Source organism: Bos taurus, chromosome 12, assembly GCF_002263795.3.
Source record: "Bos taurus isolate L1 Dominette 01449 registration number 42190680 breed Hereford chromosome 12, ARS-UCD2.0, whole genome shotgun sequence".
Taxonomy (NCBI): domain Eukaryota; kingdom Metazoa; phylum Chordata; class Mammalia; order Artiodactyla; family Bovidae; genus Bos; species Bos taurus.
In genome coordinates, this window is record NC_037339.1 from 8577422 (window position 1) to 8585742 (window position 8321).

General features: G+C 37.5%; 1 non-coding gene across 1 annotated transcript; it reads right to left on the reverse strand.

The window, feature by feature from the left end:
- Positions 1-1310: 1310 nt before the first annotated feature.
- On the reverse strand, positions 1311-1436 carry LOC112449174 (small nucleolar RNA SNORA25). The gene has a single exon (XR_003037660.1). It is a non-coding gene; the product is annotated as a small nucleolar RNA SNORA25 (small nucleolar RNA).
- Positions 1437-8321: the final 6885 nt, after the last annotated feature.

Sequence of the window (8321 nt, forward strand, 5' to 3'; positions counted from 1 at the left end):
AATAAGTAAGTTTCACTCATAGAAACAGAGGAAATGAAGTTTCTATGAACCTTCATACACATGTCTATACGTATGGACCAAGGGAATATAGAAGGATAACATGGAGTGTGTATATATGTAGATATTTTAATAAAGTAAATAAATTTTAATAAAACTAATAAAATGTATGTAGACATCTTAAGAAGCTGTCAAAGGGTTTTTTAAGCAGTTATACTATATACTTAGGGCTTCCTGGTTGGTGCTGGTGATAAAGAATCCACCTGCCAATGCAGGAAATGCAGGAGACCTGGGTTCAATCCCTGGATCGGGAAGATTTCCTGGAAGAGGGCATGGCCACCCACCCTAGTATTCATTCCTGGAGAATCCAACAGACAGAGGAGCTTGATGGATTATGGTCCATACGGTTACAAAGAGTTGGACATGACTGAAGTAACTTAAACTCAGGCACATCATGTGCTTGGTCTTCCCTGGTGGCTCAGAGGAAAGAATCCACCTGCTAATGCAGGAGATGCAAGAGACGTGGGTTCAATCTCAGAGTCTGGAAGATTCCCTGGAAGAGGAAATGGCAACCCACTCCAGTACTCTTGCCAGGACAGAGGAGCCTGGTCTGCCTCAGTCCATGGGGTTGTAAGAGTTAGATACCACTTAGTCAGACACTACCACCATCATATACTTATGTCAGCAGTTTATAAGAGATCTAGTTTCTCCATGTCCTTTCCAACATATTGTATGGTTACTATTTTTAATTTTAGTCATTCTAATAGCTGTGTGTTAGAATTTTAGTGTGTATTATTTAATGTACTCACAGTCACTGGTGATGATGAATACTGTTTTATGTGCTTCCTAGACATCTCTGTATCTTTTTGGTGAAATATCTTTTCAAATTTTTTTTAATATTTTTACTTGAGTTTTCAATTTTTTTACTGAGTTTTGAGAGAATTTAAACACTCTGGATGAAATTTTCTATCAAATGTAAGAGTTTCAAATATTTCTTGCCAATCTGTGGTTTGTTTTATCATTCTCTTAATAGTGTCTTTCATGAGCAAAAGTGTTTAATTTTGTTGAGGCTCAATTTATCAATTTGTACTTTTAAGGATCTTATTTTTGGTTTGTGTTTAAGAAATCTTCACATATTTTAAGTCAAAAGATTTTGTTTTTCTCTGTCTTATTTTAGAAGATTAAAATTTATATTTTACATTTTGATCTGTGATATATTTTGGTCTGTGATACATTTGAGTCTTTTTTTTTTTAACTTGGAAGGCATTTACATTTATTTTTACATTCCCACATCATCAGTCATAGAAATAATGGCTTGTATCTCCAACAGGAAGCATAACACCATCAAGTGACTACAATATGCAATGGAGAACTCAATCTTTGGTCACAGTGTTAAGAGCTCTGGGATTTGGTTCCATCAGCCCTCTCTGAAATGACCTAGAGTCTTTTTTTTTTTTTTAATATAGCATACAGTGTGGGTTAAAGTTTAATTTTCATGTAAAAATATCCAACTGATCCCGAATCATTTGTAGAAAATTGCATTCATATCCCACACATTGCCTTTGCAACTTTGCAAAAATCTGTTGTCCTTATATATGTAGGTCTATTTCTGTGGTTGTTTCAATGACCTATTTATTTGACACCAAAGCCACGTTGTCTTTATTACTGCCCCTTTAGAATAATTAATAAAACCAGGCAATTACCTAAATGTGCTATATTACAACATCAACTAAAAGTCAAAATATCATCAAAGTATTATCAGCTTAAAAATTCCAAATGTGTGGATGAGATTTCAGTTAAGGAATCTAAAAAACAAATTGGTTACTTTCAAAATACAGAGGTGAAGCAGGCTTAACATAGCAGTTGTAGACTTTCTGTTACAAAAAAAGAGCATGATTAGCATCTCTCAGACATTTTAAAATCCAGAAGAGAATTCCAGTATGTTTCAGGGTCTAGAAATAATCTCCTGTAGCTCTGTGTCCACCTCCTGAACCCACATACACTCTATGTCTGTGATTCTGGTCTCTAAGGAGTTCATTTTTTTCTGAAAAGTAGTACATGGACTTTCCTGGTGGCTCAGTGGCAAAGAATGTCCTGCCAATGCAGGAGACCGGTTGGATCTCTGAGTCGGAAAGATCCGCTGCAGAAGGAAATGGCAACCCACTCCAGTATTCTTGCGTGTAAAATCTCATGGACAGAGGCGCCTGGAAGACTATAGCCCATGGGTTGCAAAAGAGTCAGACATGACTTAGCAATTAAACAACAAAGGATACGTTTACAAATGGATAGTTTTATCAACTTGTTTCCTGTAGAACTTGTGAAGTCTAAGTGATGACCATATTGGTTAATGAACTTCAACTGCGTCTGAGTTGAATCTGGCAAGCACTGACTGGAGAAAAACGGAACTGAAGGTGTTAGTTGCTCAGTCGTGTCTTCCTCTTTGTGACCCCACCAACTGTAGCCCATCAGTTTCCTCCATCCATGAGCCAATTCTCAAAAGTCAGCACTTTGGGAAACTCACTGTTAAATTATTCATAGTTTGATTATATCTGGAAATTTTTTACCACAGAAAATGGCAAATAAAGCAAATCAAAATTTTTGTTGTCTTTTAAGAGATCTGGTTTACCAGTGTACCAGCAGATATATTAAAATATGCCTAAGCAGTTTATCTAACTGCAGCCACAGCAAACCTAATTAGATCACATCAGTGAGATAAAAATCAATATTATAGGACATTTCACAAACTGGTGGCCAATTTATGTGGCCATTATATGAAGACAAATTCATGAAGCAGGCAGTGGTCTTTGAGGTCACTTTCTTTTGATTGTTGACCCAGAAATACAGAATTGTGTGCTGGTATTCTGGTAACAGGTGGTGCTAGTATTAAAAAATGTACCCGCCAATGCATGACACTCTAGAGATGCAAGTTAGTTCCCTGGGTTGGGAAGATCCCCTGGAGTAGGAAATGGCAACCAGATCCAGTATTCTTATCTGGAAAATTTTGTGGACAAAGGATCCTGAAGGTCTACAGTCTATGGGGTTGCAAAGAATCAGACATGACTGAGTACACACACATACACATACACATTTTGGTAGCAAGTCCAAGATTATTTATAACATACCATCTGTCAGGTAATTTAATATGTAAAATACAATATGTGTTTATTCCTTGGATTTTGTATCGTTATTTCATGTTTCTTTGGATAATGGAAACATGCTTTTTAAACTCCATTGCTCCCATATAAATTAATTAAAATGTGCTGTATCATGTCAGAATTGCTCGTTAATTAAATCAATCACTTCTTCAGTTGCTGACAGATTAATAAAGTGTCTTAGGAGCATGAAAGAAAATTTTAGGCATAAATGATAAAAGAACTTCTACAAAGAATCAATATCATTGATGAGAAAACAATGAATAAGTATAAAATAATTCAAGGAACATATAAAACATAAAGTATAATATCTAGAAAGTGAAAGAAATAAAGATCCTGACACAAATCTAAGAGTTCAGAAGGTATAGTGTTAAATGCAACTAACCATCACTGTTGAAAAAGACTGATCATTTTGAACTGGAAGTTGTTTGGCTACTATAACTTAGTGACTGCCCTCAAAATTTTTATAAATTTCCAAAATAATACCAATTTTTGAATAGTATGTTATGCATGTGAAACATATTAACTAGAATTCCACATACAAGTCTTTTTGAGAAATGTTATCCTTTTTTTCCAATAGGAAAAAGTGTTTCAGAAGTTCTTTTTAAATTTTATTTTACTAACTATAGGTCAAGAAGCAACAGTTAGAACTGGACATGGAACAACAGACTGGCTCCAATTAGGGAAAGGAGTACATTAAGGCTGTATATCGTCACCCTGCTTACTCAACTTATTTGCAGAGTACATCATAAGAAACACTGGGTTGGATGAAGCACAGGCAGGAATCAAGATTTCCAGGAGAAATATCAATAATCTCAGATAAACAGATAACACCACCCTTATGGCAGAAAGTGAAAAACTAAAGAGCCTCTTGATGAAAGTGAAAGAGGAGAGTGAAAAAGTTGGCTTAAAATTCAACATCCAGAAAACTAAGATCATGGCATCTGGTCCCATCACTTCATGGGAAATACATGGGGAAACTGTGGAAACAGTGACAGACTTTATTTTGGGGAGCTCCAAAATCACTGCAGATGGTGACTGCAATCATAAAATTAAAAGATGCTTACTCCTTGGAAGAAAAGTTATGACCAACCTAGACGGTATATTTTTTAAATTATTTTATTTTATTTTTTAACTTTACAATATTGTATCGGTTTTGCCATATACCAACATGAATCTGCCACAGGTATACACATGTTCCCCATCCTGAACCATCCTCACTCCTCCCTCCCCTTACCATCCCTTTGGGTCGTCCCAGTGCACCAGCCCCAAGCATCCAGTATTGTGCATGGAACCTGGACTGGCAACTCGTTTCATATATGATATTATATTAAAAAGCAAAGACTTTACTTTGCCAACCAAAGTCCGCCTTGTCAAGGCCATGGTTTTTCTAGTAGTCATGTATGGATGTGAGAGTTGGACTATGAAGAAAGCTGAACTGATACTTTTGAACTGTGGGGTTGGAAAAGACTCTCGAGAGTCCCTTGGACTGCAAGGAGATCCAACCAGTGCATCCTAGGGAAATCAGTTCCAAATATTCATTGGAAGGACTGACGTTGAAGCTGAAACGCCAATACTTTGGCCACCTGATGAGAAGAACTGACTCATTTGAAAAGACCCTGATGCTGGGAAAGATTGAAGGCAGGAGGAAAAGGGGACGGCAGAGGATGAGATGGCTGGATGTCATCACTGACAATGAACATGAGTTTGAGTAAACTCCAGGAGCGGTGATAGACAGGGAGGCCTGGCGTGCTGCAGTCCACTGGGTCACAAAGAGTCGAACACGACTGAGCGACTGAACTGAACCGAACTGAATAGCTGATTTACAATGTTGTGCAGAAGTCCTTTTATAGTTAAGATATTCATTTTCTATTTCTCCAGCTGTTATTTTCCCATTCTGCGAATATTTTTCTATTACATGGCTGTTGCAGATTTTCTTAGCATTCAGCACTTTTTTCCTTTGCTTATTTTCACAATAAACAAGAAGCTGGAAATGCCACTCATTTATCTAGGTTTACTTATAATTAGGAATTGTTGTGTGACAAAATTCTCACCAGTATCTCCATGGAAGTATATGTTAGGCTTGAGAAGATATTTGCTTCCTTATAAATGATAGAGTGCTGATTTTTCCTTTTCCTTCTGCCCTGAAAATGAGTATGATTCTAGATCTTTAGAAGTCATATGTTGACCAGTTGCAAAAGAACAAAAGGCCAAAGATTTAAGAATAGTAGAGGAGAAAATTAGGAATAATAGAAATTACTTAGGTCCTTGATGGTGATATTGATCAGCTGAAGAATCATGAGATTACTTACCAAGAATCCTTAAGTCCCTCTATGGCTTAAGGCTCTATTGTCAAATTTCTCTGTTCCTCCAACTATTTTTCCTTTAATGAAGTACAGTTGATTTACAATGTTTCGGGTGTACAGAAAAGTGATTCAGATATATAGATACAGGTATAGATATAGATATAGGTGGGCTCCCATGTGACACTAATGGTAAAGAATGCACCTGCCAACACACGGCACATAAGAGATGTGGATTCAATTCCTGGATCAGGAAGATCCCGTGGAGGAGGGCATGGCAACCCACTCCAATATTCTTGCCTAGAGAATCTCATGGACAAAGAAGGTTGGTGGGATATGGTCCATAGGATTGCAGAGAGTTGGAGATGACTGAAGCAACTTAGCATGTACAGATTTATATTTTTTCAAATTCTTTTCCTTTATAGATTATTACAATATATTGAATATAGTTCCCTCTGCTACATATTAGGTGTTGTTGTTTCTCTATTTTATATATAGTAGTGTGTATGTGTTAATGCCAAATTCCTAATTTGTCCTCCATCCCTCTTCCTCTTTGGTAACCAGAAGCTGGTTTTCTATGCCTGTGAGTCTATTGTGTAAATAAGTTCATTTGTATCTGTTCTTTTTTTGTTTATTTATTTTTTTAGATTCCACATAGAAGTGATATCATATGATATCTCTCTTTCTCTGTCTGACTTTCTTTACTTAACATGGGAATTTTTGTTTCTCCATGTTTCTGCAAATGACACTCTTTCATTCTTTTATATGGCTGAGTAATATTCTATTGTGTATATATACCACATCTTCTCTATTGATTCATCCATTTGTGGACATTGAGGTTACTTCCATGTCTTGGCTATTGTAAACAGTGCTGCTATGAACATTGTAGGGCATGTGTCTCCTCAAATTAGAGTTTTTATCTTTCCTAGATATTTGCCTAAGAATGGAATTGCTGGATTGTATTGTAATTCCATTTTTAGTTTTTTAGGGAAACTTCAAACTGTTCCCTGGAGAGTACTAATTTACATTCGTATCAACAGTCTAGTAAGGTATTCTTTTCTTCACACCCTTTTTAGCATTTATCATTTGCAGATATTTTTAAGATGGCCACTCTGACTGGTATGAGGTGACATTTCATTGTAGTTTTGATTTGGATTGTTCCAATATTTAGTGATGTTGAGCATTTTTCATGTGCTTTCCGGCTATTTGAATATCTCCTTTGGAGAGATATTTCTTTAGGTTTTCTGTCCATTTTCGCTCTGGAAAAGAAAATGGCAACCCACACCAGTATTCTTGCCTGAAGTATTCCATGGACACTGGAGCCTGGCAGGTCTCAGTCCAAGAGCTGGACATGACTGAGCTGGCACCCCACTCCAGGACTCTTCCCTGGAAAATCCCATGGGCGGAGGAGCCTGATAGGCTGCAGTCCATGGGGTTGCTAAGAGTTGGACACGACTGAGCGACTTCCCTTTCATGCATTGGAGAAGGAAATGGCAACCCACTCCAGTGTTCTTGCCTGGAGAATCCCAGGGATGGGGGAGCCTGGTGGGCTGCCGTCTATGGGGTCACACAGAGTCGGACACGACTGAAGCGACTTAGCAGCAGCAGCAGAGCTATAACATTTCTAAGAAAACAATAATTATAAATGTTTATTGTTTGAAAAATAAAGGATGCTAAATACAAGTCTAAGAAAACAGCATTATTATCCCAGTTTCTCCTTTCCTCAACCCTCTACATTCTTCACCTTCCTTCAAGGCCAAACTTTGGAAAAGAGTAGTTTAATGCACTCTCTACTTTCCTACCTTCACTCCTCTACTCGTTTCAGTCTGACTTCTGTCTCTATACTCTCTCAGAATTTGTTACTAGTATCATTCTTTGTATTTTATTATATTTATTACTTTTGTACATAAGCATAATCTGATATATATGTGTGTGCATATATATATTTATGTATATGTACATATCCTGGAGAAGGAAATGGCAACCTACTCCAGTATTCTTTCTTGGGAAATTCCATGGACAGAGAAGCTTGAAGGGCTATAGTCCATGGGATAGCAAGAGTTGGACACGACTCAGCAACTGAACGGAGAAGGCAATAGCACCCCACTCCAATACTCTTGCCTGGAAAATCCCATGGATGGAGGAGCCTGGTAGACTGCAGTCCATGCAGTTGCTAAGAGTTGGACATGACTGAGCGACTTCATTTTTACTTTTCACTTTCATTCATTGGAGAAGGAAATGACAACCCACTCCAGTGTTCTTGCCTGGAGAATCCCAGGGACAGGGGAACCTGGTGGGCTGCCGTCTATGGGGTCACACAGAGTTGGACACGACTGAAGCAACTTAGCAGCAGCAGCAACTGAGCATGAACATGAGCATACACACACACACACACACACACACACACACATATACATATACATAATTCAACTACAAGCTTTACTTTTGAATTTTTAACCAATGTATTTTCAGTGCTACTGAAAGCATGGGAGAAAAATATCCACTTATGTAGTAAATAATCATTGAATAACTACAATAAATGTGTGTGTGTGTGTGTTAGTCGCTCATTTGTGTTTGACTGTTTGAGCCCATCAGGCTCCTCTGTCCATGGGATTTCTCAGGCAAGAATATTGGAGTGGGTTGCCATTTCCTTCTCCAGGAGATATTCCTGACCTAGGGATTGAACCCGGGTCTTCTGCATTACAGGAAGATTCTTTACCATCTGAGCCATCAGGCACAGTCAGAGGCATTGGTTATATGATACAGAACATGATAAATTACATACTTTCACTATTTTTATGCTCTGATTTTATGAACTTACCTCCAGTGAACAATAACATAAGGCCTTTGTGTTAATTATATTTCAATA